Below are 12,236 nucleotides of genomic sequence, written 5' to 3'. Positions count from 1 at the left end.
AATCAGACTTACACGGGGGGATGAAGGCAGGAACGAATGGCAGGAAGGAGAGGAAGGTTCAGCTGGACGCAGGAGGACGGCCGGCCCGGGAGCGAGCAGCCGCTGACTCTCCACCCTCGGGTCCACACCGCCGGGATGTTCGCAACAGCGCGTCGGAGCTTGACGTGGCAAGGCTGGTTGGAAACAGCGTCTCCCTCACTCGTACTCCCGCAGGTTGCACGTCTCTCTTTACCAACTCAAGCGCCTTCCTGACAGAAACTGCCTTCGTGCTCCCTCGCTCGTCTGGCTCCCTCCCTCATCTGCTGCCTCAATCGTCTCCTGGTGGGGGCTCTCCCGTGACGGGTTATATATGCCACACCCATGAATCTTCGCGAACCTCCCTGGTCGTTCTTTCTCCGCCCTCTTAAGCCAAACCCCTCATCCTTGGTTGGTTGATCGGGGCTGGCTCACTCCTCTCTCCGATGACGAGGGTGGAGACACGCCTTTCTTCTCCGAACCGACCGCGTGTTCAATGGAGGGCGAATGCAGTTGGCAATTGAGGCTTTGCACTAGACAGGGGATTCTACCTTATTTCAATTTGATGCAATGCAGAGTCAACTAATGGGAAACACAGTCTTCAACTAATACACATAATAAGGAAATAACTATTTCGAAGGGTATATGGTGGCCTGCGTGTATGTATATGGAGTAACTAAGAGGACGACCTTTGACCTTTACACACAAAACGAAGATATTTACAAGAATTCATTACACTTACAGAGGGTGATATTTACAATTCTCAAATCCACAATATATATATTGTTACGGTACGCGGATATGGATGTTATGTTTGCCGAGCGGAGGCTCCGCGACCGAACAGTTGTTCCCCGACTAAACCCGATTCACCCAAACGTTGGCCGTATCGCGCCACCGCTATTCAATCGGGAAAAGACTAAGACGACGAATGCAAAGAGGAAGAAGAAGACGTACAGAAGAGTAACGGGGTTTATTATTATTTACACACATAAGCAAAAAGAGCAGTCACGGGTATTTACAGCGGACATGAAAACGCAGGTGACACAGTGAAAATTACTAGCTTATACAGACTTAGTTACTACCCAGGACAGCACGAACAAAACAAACTCACGTACGCAAATGGGGAACTTGCAGGCAGGAATGGCTGGAAAGGATGAGCAGGTGGGATCACAGGGCACAGCGAGCAGGTCCACTCCGGGCGGGAAGCGGGGAGCCGGCAGCTCCTTGTATTCCGCTTTACAGCGCACGCCGGCAGCTCCTTGTATTCGGCTTTACAGCGCACGCCGGCCAGGTCACTCGCTGCCCCGTCAGGGCTTCACGCGGCTGGTTGAAACGGGGCTGGACTCATCTGCCGTATCTCTTTGCAACTTGTTCGTAAAAGTTCCTCTGCTTTCTCTTGGACCCTTTCTTTGTCGTGTACCTCTCCACGCAGCTCAGCTCGTATTCCCTGCCTCTCACTTTTCTCCAGCGCGGGACTGACACGCCCTCTTACGCACTTGGACTCATCTGCCGTATCTCTGGTGTAGCTTGTCCCAGCGATCGTCGCACCCTTCTCTCCAAAAACCTCCAGCGCGGGTCTGACACGCCCCCTTCGGTTTCGGTACCGCCCTCCTCCCCCGTGCTCTGTTTCGTGACCTTGTATGGTAATCCCACGGGCTTGTCTCCTTATTTGGGCATGGCACCGACGGCACGCCCCTCGTGGCGAGCCACGGGCTTGTTTCCTTATTTGGGCATGGGGTTGAACAGCCCCGCCCTTCGTGGCGCGCCCTGGGCTTGCCTCTCCCTGGCGCCCCCGCCCCTCCTGTTCAAACAGAGCATGGAGCACATATTCACTATCGCAGCGAAATGAGAGGGCGTGCACCCCACGCTTGTGAACTGCTTTACCCACAGATGGAGAGTTTGGCTGGGAAATGGAATTATTGAAGGGGAGCTATTCTTAATTGATTCGGTGCAATGGAGTGTCATTCTAATGGAAGACAAGGCCTTACTCTAAAACACATAATAAGATATAAGCTACTGAACAAGGGTTTTATCGGGTCCTGCAATGTGGTGTTTCATGGAATAACTACCGAGACGCCCTTTTTATCTTTACACAACTCCGGAGGCAGGAGGGGCCATATCCAAACAATGTTCATCACCAATTTACCACAATACAATACACACAATAAAAAAAATGCAATCCTCATATCCGCAACAATATATATATATATATATATAATTATATATATATATATATATATATATATATATATATATATATATATATATATATATATATATATATATATATATATATAGATATATATATATATATATATATATATAGATATATACAGACTTGGCATTTAATATGGAATATATATTTTTTCTTGACTTGGATTTACTTTCTTAGCTCAGTATATCAATCTGGTGAGTTTCTTTTACACTTTGGTGATTTATTTGTTAAAAGAACCATGTCACTGATTGTCTGTCGCAGCAAGAAGTCAACAACAGGATTATATCACAGGTGGCATGGCAAAATGTACAGACAGGTGCATTTGATGATTGGCTTCACAGTCGGGTATACAAGGGTTGTTGCATTCTGTATTGAAAACAACTGCTGCACGTCTCCAAAAGTTATTGCCGCTTCCTCTGGAGATGGTCCGTCAACTCGACAATGCTGTTTGTCATGGAGTGGTGGCTTTACGAAATTACGGCATGAAACAGCGTGCTATTGCTCGGCAGTATGGCATCACTCAAGGTCAGGTGTCAAAGATCCTGAAACGAAATGCTCAGAGGGGTGTCCCTACTCCAATATTGAGGCCAGGACGTCCCCGCAGAACCACAAGGAGGGATGATCGCCAGCTGCACCGGTTAATCCGCAATGGCCATACCAAGTCAGCTAATCGGCTTAGGGTTGAGTGGCAGCAACTGACAAATGTGCCTGTATCCAGAAGGCTAGTCAACCAACGACTGGTTCAAGCAGGCTATCATGCCAGGCGTCCCCTGAGAAAGCCACGCCTGACCAGACCAACACCGCCAGCGCCGATTGCAGTGGGCCAGAGAGCACCGTAAATGGCAGCCAGGACACTGGAATCACGTGATCTTCAGTGACGAGTCTAGATTTCTGGTCTATCGTCAATATGGCCGCGTCCGAGTGCGCAGACAAGTGCATGAAGCCTACACCAAAGATTGTATAGTGCCAAGAGTCCAAGCTGGAGGTGGTGGGGTGACCGTTTGGGCTGCTTTTCATGCAGGGGGCAAAACTGACCTGGTTGTTCTGAATGGAAACCTGAACCAGTTCAAGTACAGGGCCATTCTGGAACAAACATTGCTTCCATTTGCTTGTGCAGCCATTCGAGGAAACTTTGTCTTCCAAGATGACAATGCACGGCCTCATCATGCTCGCATGATCCAACACTTTCTTGCTGACCGTGGTGTCGAGCATATGGAGTGGCCTGCCATGTCCCCGGATATGAATCCGATAGAGAACTTGTGGGCAGAATTAGCGCGTCAAATCGACCACTTGGACCAGCAGCCGACCTCTGTGCGTGAATTACAGCAGGCTATTGTCACTGCATGGCAAGCGATTCCTGTCCAAACCTTGGCAAATCTCGTGAACTGCATGCCTCAACGTGTACGTGCTCTCCTGAATGCTCGTGGGGGTTACACGAAGTACTGAACTGTAATTTTACTGTCCGTAATCCCAGTGGTAATTTAACTTTTGTTTTTGTTAAAAAAATTTTGGCTAATGTGCAAAATAAAGAGATACTTCTGGAAAACGTACAGAAGTTTAACATAGTACTGTCCATGAATTGAGTTTGATATCAGTTTACATCACTTTCAAGGATCAATTTATTTGTTTCGAAATGTCAAATGTGGTTTTTGTTTCTTTTAAAGGTCACATAAACAAAATCTAGAATAATTTCAACATAATTCCAATGAACTTTTGGTTCTAAGTCATCTTGAAAAGTAAGTTCACCCCCACAAAAAAAATATTCCATATTAAATGCCAAGTCTGTATATATAGATATATATATATATATATATAGATATATATATATATATATAGATAGATATATATATATATATATATATATAGATATATATATATAGATATATATATATATATATATAGATATATATATATATATAGATATATATATATATATATAGATATATATATATATATATATAGATATATATATATATATATATTATATATATATATATATATATATATATATACATATATATATACACAGTATATACTAATAATAATAATAATTCATTTATTTTGTATAGCGCTTTTCATGAAGCCCAAAGGCGCTTTGACAGAGTGCAGAACTATATTTTCCGTTCAATGGTCTGGCGGCGGGGATGGAACATCACCTGATCGCTCTGAGCGAATCAGCGCGCTGCTCTGCCACCGCCTCAGATTCCGTGCATAATATTCCTCGCTGAAATGCGCTGAGGTAAAAATATGGTAAAAAAATATTATGAAATTTTTTTTTTAGGTCGGCCATGTTCTTCCCAGGCTCAATGGCCATGTCTATGCCAAATATCAAGCACGTGAGCCTCTCCATTTAAGTCTATCGGTAACATTACACACACACACACACACACACACACACACAAACTGTGTTTTATATATACACAAAGAATTAAGTTAAGCACCCCCCCCCCGTTTTTTTACAACCTCGCACATTACAAGTTTGTTGTCGTCAAAACAGTGTAATATACCCATGATATTGCTATATTTTCTGGAGAAGTGATATTATTATGGTCACATAAAAACATAACAATCATGCCGTTTTCAATATTTTTTTCTGAATAATTTAAGGTGAAATTTTTTGGGAATTTTAGGCATATTTGCACCTCAATTTAAGTATGGAGCTATAGGTCCATCACGGACAGTGTGGATGACGTTTATGTTTTCTAACGTACAGTCATTGTTCTGAGAAGACCTCTAGCGATCTTTGCGTCAATAACGTGTGTAGGACCCACGTGATCGGATCACTGACTCAACCCTACGTCTCATAGACCCTGTAAGCCGTCGTATGCGTTGCTGTGGCAGGTTGTTCCATTCCCGATGTAATGCACGTTCCAATTCATCCAGATTGGCTATTGGAGGGACCATCTTCGCAATTTGTCGTCCCAACATGTCCCAAACGTGCTCGAGGGGGTTCAGGTCAGGACTGTACGCAGGCCAGGGGATGGTTGTCACAGCACCTTGCTCCAGCAAGGCTCGGACGCGTCTCGCACGGTGAGGCCTGGCGTTGTCATCCATGAAGATGGGTCTGCTGGCGAGGGTGTGGTCATCGAAGTGCGGGATTACGGTGGTATTCAGGATTTCCTCGGCATATCGCTCTCCGTTGAGGTTACCTCGCCACAGTTATCAGGTCCAACTTACAGTCATGGGAGAAGCATCCCCAGACCATAATCGAGCCACCACCAAAGGGAACCGTTGGTTGAATGTTTTTAGGTGCATACGCGGTGTTTTTGTGGCGCCACACCCAACACGCCCATCTGTCACGTACAGCAAGAACCGGCTTTCATCCGACCAATGAACTCGCCTCCAAGACCGGATGTTCCATCCACGTCGCGCTAGGCACCATGCCAAACGCTCCCTCTGATGTCGTTCGAGTAGCCTTGGACGCTTGATCACTCGTCTTGACCTTACACCGGCCGATTTCAGGCGGTTCCTCACGGTACGGTGACATAGCCTTCTGTTGGGCAGCCAGTTGTCCTTCAGGAAATGGCTCGAGGCGAAGGGATATCGTCGCACCAGTCTCAAAAGCGCTCTATCTTGGCGGACTGTTGTCACGCGAGGTCTTCCAGACCTTGGGCGGTCCTTCACCGCATCCGTTCCTGGTGTTTCTGCACCAACCGACTGATCACCGAATGGTGGTAACCAAACGTTCGAGCTACAGCTTTTCTGGACATTCCGGACTCGATCATGCCTATTATCCGCCATCGTTCTCCGTCCGACAACCGTCTACGAGCCACCATTACGAGAAAATGACCATGTAACCCCCACACGAGCTCAGGCGTGACTTGCAATAACCCGTGATGATAGTGCATTTACAGAAAATCACGACCACGTGGATGATAACACGTGCTGCACGAGCGATGGGCGTCACAGATGAGTGCACTCATCTGCATTTCATCAATGGATAATTGCTAATGTCATACCAATCATTATTTGATCTCACATACTTAGAATATATGCAATGTATACATATACACAAAGAATATATATTAGGGGGGTGCTTACCTTAATTTGTTGTGTAGGGGTGCTTAACTTATATTTGTGTATATATAGACGAGCTGAGGTACCCGGCTTCGCCCGGGTTGAATAAGAATAAGACAAATATATGATGAAAAGAACATGTATATTTTAGAGCAATATCACAGTACATTTCCTACATGACGTTTTGTCAATTTTCAATTTCTCAAAACCTCTTGGTATACAACATTTCTGGTTTTCTTACTTGGTGCCAAGACATAAAGATTGCTTGGTTTTCCAACCCTCGAGCAGCCACGTACAGCTGGCCATGGGAAGTACCCGGCATTGCCGGCGGGGGAAGGAGGGGAGGAGGAAGGGGAGGGGAGGGGAATGGGGGGGGGGAGGGGAGGAGAGGGGGGGGAGGGGAGGAGAGGGTGGGGAGGGGAGAAGAGGGGGGGAGGGGAGAGAGGGGGGGAGGGGAGAAGAGGAGGGAGGGGGAGGAGGAGAGGAGAGGAGGGAGGGGGAGGAGGAGGGGGGAGGGGAAGGGGGAAGGGGGGTGGAGGAGAGGGGAGGGGGGGAGGGGGGAGGGGGAGGGGGAGGGGGGAGGTGAGGTGAGGGGGGAGGGGAGGGGAGGGGGGAGGGGAGGGGGGGTGAGGGAGGTGAGGGGGAAGGGGAAGGGGGAGGGGAGGGGGGAAGGGGAGGGGAGGGGGAGGGGGGAGCGGAGGGGAGGGGAGGGGGAGGGGGAGGTGAGGGGGGAGGGGTGAGGGGAGGGGGGGAGTGGAGGGGGAGGGGGGAGTGGAGGGGAAGGAGGGAGGGGGAGGGAGGGGGTGAGGGGGGAGGGGAGGGGGATGGGGGAGGGGAGTGGGAGGGGGGAGGGGAGTGGGAGGGGGGAGGGGGTGCTTCGCCCGGGTTGAATAAGAATAATACAAATATATGATGAAAAGAACATGTATATTTAGAGCAATATCACAGTACATTTCCTACATGACGTTTTGTCAATTTTCAATTTCTCAAAACCTCTTGGTGTACAACATTTCTGGTTTTCTTACTTGGTGCCAAGACATAAAGATTGCTTGGTTTTCCAACCCTCGAGCAGCCCACGTACAGCTGGCCATGGGAATTACCCGGCATTGCCGGGCGGGCAAGGGAGGGGAGGATGGGGAGGGGAGGGGAACGGGGGAGAGGGTGGGGAGGGAGAAGAGGGGGGCAGGGGAGAAGAGGGGGGGAGGGAGAAGAGGAGGGAGGGGGAGGAGAGGGGAGAAGAGGAGGGAGGGGGGAGGAGGGGAAGGGGAGGAGGATGGGGAGGGGAGGGGAGGATAGGGTGGGGGGGGGAGGGGAGGAGTGGGGGGAGGGGAGGGGGGCAGGGGAGAAGAGGGGGGCAGGGGAGAAGAGGGGGGGAGAAGAGGGGGGGGAGGGGAGAAAGGGAGGGAGGGGGAGGAGGAGGGGGAGGGGAAGGGGGGAGGAGGTGAGGGAGGGGGGAGGGGAGGGGGAGGGGAGGGGGGGAGGGGAGGGGGTAGGGGGAGGGGAGGGGGAGGGGGAGCTGAGGGGGAGGGGAGGTGGGAGGGGAGGGGAGGGGGGAGGGGGAGGGTGAGGGGAGGGGAGGGGGAGGGGGGGGAGGGGGGATTTCGCCCGGGTTGAATAAGAATAATACAAATATATGATGAAAAGAACATGTATATTTTAGAGCAATATCACAGTACATTTCCTCCATGACGTTTTGTCAATTTCAATTTCTCAAAACCTCTTGGTATACATTTCTGGTTTTCTTACTTGGTGCCAAGACATAAAGATTGCTTGGTTTCCAACCCTCGAGCAGCCCACGTACAGCTGGCCATGGGGAAGTACCCGGCATTGCCGGGCGGGGGAAGGGAGGGGAGGAGGATGGGGAGGGGAGGGGAACGGGGAGGAGGGAGAAGAGGGGGGAGGGGAGAAGAGGGGGGGAGGGGAGAAGAGGAGGGAGGGGGAGGAGAGGGGAGAAGAGGAGGGAGGGGGAGGAGGAGGGGGAGGAGGAGGGGGGGAGTGGGTGGGGGGGGAGGGGAGGAGATGGTGGGGGGGAGGGGTGGAGTGGGGGGAGGGGAGGAGTGGGGGGGAGGGGAGGAGTGGGGGGGGGGGGTGGGGAGGAGTGGGGGGGAGGGGAGGAGTGGGGGAGGGGAGGAGTGGGGGGGAGGAGTGGAGTGGGGGGGAGGGGAGGAGTGGGGGGGGAGGGGAGGAGTGGGGGAGAGGGGAGAAGAGGGGGGAGGGGAGAAGAGGAGAGGGGAGAAGGGAGGGAGGGGGAGGAGGCGAGGGAGGGGGAGAGGGGAACGGCTAGCTTGGCAAGCGATAGCAGGATTTTTACTTTTATTTTTACCTCAATGAGGGCTATATAATTATATAGTCCGTGCTTGGAGCCTTCAAGTTCAACATAAAGTTTTTTTATGAAAAATAATGCAGATGTATAACAATCCACCAATGCAAGTTCAGAAATGAATGCAGATCCTTTACTTTGCGATACAAACGCAATTCCCGCCATTTACACTCACGATCAAGGCCTCCAGAGTGATCGCGCCTCTTCTTCCTCCTTCAACGTCGTCTCACTTCTTTCACTCAAAATGCACGAAATTCTGCCGCATGAAATTATGTAGAGGCCTCGTCGGGGGGGATATAAGGTAGATAAGGGAGGCGTTGTAACAGAAGCTTCAAAATAAACGTAGAATAACAAAAGGAAATTGGAGCTATTCTGGACCCACAGCCAAACCCGACAAACCATTGCAATACACCCCGAACGTCTAGCGCCGCCACAAACTACACCATGGAATTGCAGCTGGTGCTGTTTTTTTAAACCATTGATATTAAAATAAAACGTAGCCTAAAACCACCGGGATTTTATGCTGATTCCGAATCTGTGTCTAAAACTTTTCCCGATGTGTAGTTCTTGAGTTTTAAGCGGACATCCAGACAGACACACATATACACACACACACACAGACACTCCTCCTTTATATATAGAGATGGTCTGGCGGCGGGGGATGGAACATCACGTGATCGCTCTGAGCGAATCAGCGCGCTGCTCTGCCACCGGCTCAGATTTCGTGTATAATATTCCTCGCTGAAAAAAAATCTCTGTGAAACATGCTACTATCTATGCTAAATCATGCTAAATGCTAATCATGCTAAAATCTATGCTACTTGCTGTGAGTTTATGGCGGCAAGGAACATCACGTGATCGCTCTGAGGGAATCAGCGCGCTGCTCTGCCACCGCCTCAAATTCCGTGTATAATATTCCTCGCTGAAAAAAAATATGGATCTAAAGATGAAAGAAAAAAAAACCTATGTGGTGTGAATGGCAATGTTCCTTGCTGAAATGTGAAAAAACGCAATCGCTTTTCGCTCTGAATTACGTGCGAACGCGTAACTGTGAGTTTATGGCGGCAAGGAACATCACGTGATCGCTCTGAGCGAATCAGCGCACTGCTCTGCCACCGCCTCAGATTCCGTGCATAATATTCCTCGCTGAAATGCGCTGAGGTAAAAATATGGTAAAAAAATATTATGAAATATTTTTTTTTAGGTTGGCCATGTTCTTCCCAGGCTCAATGGCCATGTCTATGCCAAATATCAAGCACGTGAGCCTCTCCGTTTAGCAGTCTATCGGTAACAGTACACACACACACACAAACTGTGTTTTATATATATAATAGATATATATATAGAAGAAAGGTGTGTGTGTGTGTCGCCATTTTTCTCAGAGATGGCTGAACGGATCTTCGTCAAACTTTCAGAGGTTCATCAGTGAGTGCCTGAGAGTATTTTAGGCAAAAAAAATAATTGAAAGTTTGAAAATAAAAATCGCTCGATAGTGCCGAAGCCTTTTTAAATTAATGACAGTTATATACAAGTACACATTCACATAAATAAATACAAAACAATCACCAGACATTTGAATACAAATAAATCAAACAATTCCGGAAGTGTAAGAATTTGGTAGTACGGCTTCTTCTTCTTCCTGATCGGCTTCACGCTGAACTCAGAAACGTGAGCCACATTCACCCACCAGTAAATATATGAACCCCCTTCCTCTCCTGCCTCCTCCCCCCTCCCCTTCCACACCCCCTCCTCCCCGGCCCGGCAACGCCGGGTACTTCTGCATATATATATATATATATATATATATATATATATATGTCCTCTGGATCTTTTGGGTCCTCTGTTTTTGGGGTTTTTCTTCACAACTGATGATTTTCTGTCAACTGCAGTTGTTTTCCTTGGCCGACCTGGCCATTGTATATTACCAAGTACACTCGTGGTTTCTTTATTTTTCAAGATATTCCAAATTGTATTTGCTTTGCCCAGTTGCTGTGTTAAGGTTATAATTGAATTATTCTGTTCTTTCACCTTCCAAATTGCTTGCTTTTATTTCATGGACAGTTCTCTGGTCTTCATGATGGTTTATGCCTACTGACTCCAAAGGCAGACTCCCAATGCAAAAGCAAAGGCTAAAAACAAGACTCGACATTCACAGCTCTTTTATGTGTGAACAATCAATGCACCAAGAAACACCTGTCAGTTCCAATTCTTATGTGAGTACATAGCAATAACAAATTTGACTTCGCTGTTCCAATACTTATTGAGGGCACTTTATTTCAAGAATCAACCACTGGAAGAGGTTCAGTTACTTGAGCTTCTGGGTCTCACAATCATTCATGACCTCTCCTCGGGTGACCATGTAGCCAAAGTGGCCTCCAATATGGGCCACCCACTGGGTATCCTGTTGCGCTGTCCTTCCTTGGTAAATCTGAACTTGCGGTCTACAAGATTCTCAAGTTTGGGCCCAATTTAAAGTCCAAAGCCAGACAGTATTTTCTGTTGGCTCAAATGTTTCCTTGACATTTTTCAGTTGAAGTAGTCCATCGGGTATAGATTTCTCAATCAGTTATGAAAAATAATCAGGGATGTGGACGTCTGTCACATTTTCCGTCGTCATACGTGACAATTATTCTGACCCGTAAAATTCAGCTGCTGGCGTTAACCTCACTTTCAGGCCGAAACGTACCAGTCCTGATTTGTATAATCTCAGCTTTTGTTTTCTTCTTCAAGCTGCAGAGTTTTCCTAGGTTGCTTATGTTTCACACTTCATTTAAATCCTTCATCACAGTGAAGGTAATATACGACCTTCACATCAAAGGTGTTGTCATATATGCGTATGTCTCATAAAAAACGTGTCCTTGAAGACAATTCAATAAAAAGGAGAAAGCTCGAGATTTTCAACAGAAACTTTATTTCAATGGTTTGAAACTATTCAAGAGACAGCTTGTGTCTTTGAGCATTTTCTTAACAAATTGTAATTATGAAATTCATTCATCCTTTGTCTTACAGAAAAGGCTGTTATGAAATCTGTCGGCAAGGATTCTGGAAATAACAGAAATTGTTTGAAATGTTTGAAATTGTGGCATACAACTCCAAACAATTACAACAGGATTGTCTTGGAGTCTCAAAGTGCATGTGGACTTTGACTTTTTGTATCTATCTATAATTCCAGTAATCTCTGTATGTGTGTCTGTGTGTTTGTCTGTGTGTTTGTCTGTGACCGCTGTTTCTCGACAACCACGGGTCCGATATACTTGAAACTTGCCAGGTATATTGCTGGGGACCCGAGGATGTGCCTTTTCAAGGTTTCATATTAATCGGAGAAGTAGTTACCGAGCTATGGCGATTTATTTACCAAACTAATCACAGAACAGGTTGCGGGGTAGGCCAGCCAATCACAGAACACGTTGTTGCGTAGGCGTGGCCGATGTGAATTCGAGGCGTAGCGGGCGCCATTTGGAGGAGCTGGGAGGACTCAGTCGTGATAGAGTGAGCCTGAGTGAGTATATCAAGACAAGAACAAGATCTAGAAGGAGGTATGTACGGTGCGATTCATATAATATATTGTTTAGTTATCATCGATGAGGAATTTGGGGTCGGAATGGGTGATCGGCCTGGGTGACTGGGTCTCGACTAGATGCTGGGCCGCACCAAGGAACGGGCACCCAC

This window comes from Myxine glutinosa, unplaced genomic scaffold (genome assembly GCF_964187855.1).
Source record: "Myxine glutinosa unplaced genomic scaffold, kmMyxGlut1.1 SCAFFOLD_678, whole genome shotgun sequence".
NCBI lineage: Eukaryota > Metazoa > Chordata > Myxini > Myxiniformes > Myxinidae > Myxine > Myxine glutinosa.
Note: the sequence above shows the minus strand (reverse complement) of the source record.